The sequence below is a fragment of the Octopus bimaculoides genome, chromosome 24, assembly GCF_001194135.2.
Source record: "Octopus bimaculoides isolate UCB-OBI-ISO-001 chromosome 24, ASM119413v2, whole genome shotgun sequence".
NCBI lineage: Eukaryota > Metazoa > Mollusca > Cephalopoda > Octopoda > Octopodidae > Octopus > Octopus bimaculoides.
The window spans coordinates 30834788-30837439 of record NC_069004.1 but is presented as its reverse complement, the minus strand read 5'-3'; the positions used below and the strand labels follow the sequence as shown (position 1 = coordinate 30837439).

The 2652-nt window shown below is 37.0% G+C and overlaps 1 long non-coding RNA gene across 1 annotated transcript in view; it reads right to left on the bottom strand.

Moving 5' to 3' along the window:
• Nucleotides 1-2635, bottom strand: part of LOC128250713 (uncharacterized) — a 4029-nt gene extending 1394 nt beyond the window's left edge. The window contains exons 1-2 of the long non-coding RNA XR_008266718.1: nt 1998-2635; nt 1796-1885 (exon numbers count right to left, since the gene is read on the bottom strand). This is a non-coding gene — a long non-coding RNA (uncharacterized LOC128250713). The remainder of the gene's footprint in view (nt 1-1795; nt 1886-1997) is intronic.
• Nucleotides 2636-2652: the final 17 nt, after the last annotated feature.

The window sequence follows — 2652 nt, the reverse complement described above, 5'->3', positions numbered from 1 at the left end:
GTGTGTGTGTGTGTGTGTGTGTGTGTGTGTGTGAAATTTATCTCTCAAGGTAAGTTTCGCCAAATGAAACCAAATGAACATCTCACACACTTCCTGTCAACGTCACAATTGTGTGTGCGTGTATATATATATATATAATAATACAAAGAATATATATACATGTATACACACATATATACATATATGATGTGTATGGGTATGTGTATATTGGTGGTGAGGGTAGGATGTAGGGGAAGAAAGGTCACAGTAACGGACGTCCGCTTGCTGCCATATATGGTAACAGCTGGAGGGAAAATGGCTAGCCTATTCACATACACACAAGCGTATACATGTTCATACACACACACACGCAAACACACACACACACACACACACACACACACACACACACACACACACACACACACACACACACATATTCAATCTCTCCATCTGTCTATCTGTCTATTCGTCGGTCCGTCCATATATCTGGTTCATCTACAGACTCACGCAATATCTTTGTAACTTCAAACATAACGCCTGTCTATCTATCTATCTATCTATCTATCTATCTATCTATCTATCTATCTATCTATCTATCTATCTGTCTGTCAGTCTGCCCTTCTAGCTGTTTGTCTACTTATCTATCTTTATACTTACTTCCATATCCGTAAACCAGGCGTGGCTGTGTGGTAAGAAGTTTGCTTCGCAACCACATGGTTCCGGGTTCAGTCCCATTACATGGCACCTCGGGCAAGTGTCTTCTACTATAGCCTCAGGCCAACCAAAGTCTTGTCAGTGGATTTGATAGATGGAAACTGAAAGAAGCCAGTCGTACATACACACACACACACACACACATATATGTATGTATATGTATATATAGATATTTTCTATCTAGTTTGGATTCTCTGCCATCAAATTTGATTGCCCAGAATTAAAATTTGATGGCAAAGAATCCAAACTAGATCGAAAACATCTATCTCTCTCTCTCTCTCTCTATATATATATATATATATATATATATGTGTGTGTGTGCGCGTGTGTGGGTTTAGTTCACTGGTGATCTAAACGAATAGGTACGCTGGGTAAGTGCCGTAACGGATAACCTGGGCTCCAAGCTCGTAACTGAGACGGGAGTTATGGAACTATTTTAGGTTTCCGATATAGCGGATATATGTTTATTAAAGAGGACAGCAAACGCCAAGGAATGACAAACATCTCAGGTTATTTACATTATTATAAATTAAAATATAATAATGTATATGAGTTGTTTGTCATGCCTTAGCGTTTGTTGTTCTCTTTAATATGTATATATATATATGCATATATATGCATACATGCATGTATACATACATGTATACGTACATACACACATACATGCATACATACATTCATAAATACATACATACGCAGACACATACATGCATTCATACATACACACATACATATATACATACATGCATACATCCATACATACACACTCACGCGCGCATACTTACATATACACATACATTCATTCATACATACATACATACATCCATACATGCATGCATACATACATGCACACATACATACAAACACATACATATACACATATACATATACACGTACATTTACACACACATATACACGTACGTACATACATACATACATACATACATACATACAAACACATGCATACATATAACATACATATACATGTACATACATACATACATACGTACACACACATACATATACACGTATGTACATACATACATACATACGTACATACATACACACATACATATAACATACATACGTACGTACGTACATTTTAAATGGAGAAATAGTGCGATGACGTAACGCAAATGATTCTATCCTTTCTATTCGCCAATTCGCTTGAAAGAGAATCAAGTGTGACCTAGAGTTAAGAAGAGGAACAGAATAATTGAATAAAAGAATACAAAATCGTATAGTAATATATGAATATAAGAATAACAGATTAAGAGAATAGAAATAAGCGAAACACTTACATTTTACTCGGATTCTCTGAGTCTATTGATTTTTTTTGGTTTTCCACCATTTATAAGTTGGTCTGGCATCGATTAGCGACTCAGACCTGAAATGTCAGCGAAATGCCAATGACATTTGATGGGAAACATTGAGACTCTTAGAGGTCAAATGTTTGGCTCTCTGCCATCAAATAGTCCACGCTGATACTCCCTCTGCGCATGCACGTGGATGTAGACGCACGCATGCACGCAGATCTGCGCGCGCGCGCACATACACGCGTACGTATACGAACGCAAAGCTTCCACGCATTCACAGTCAAACACGTAAACGCAAACATACACAAATAAACACACACACACACACACTCACTCACGCAGTCGTTTAAGATTTTAATGTATTTGTTTAAAATATGTAGAGTATCTTAAAAATATTGGATAAATATATTTACTCTGTGTATTGAAAAGACAGTGTGTAGATGTTGACAAGATATGTGGACACAGCGTGTAGATTTTGACTGGATAGACACAGTGTGTAGATTTTGACTGAATGGATAGGCACAGTGTGTAGATATTGACTGTATAGATAGACGCAGTGTGTAGATGTTGACTGTATTAGATGCAGTGTGTAGATGTTGACTGTATTAGATGCAGTGTGTAGATGTTTACTGGATGGATT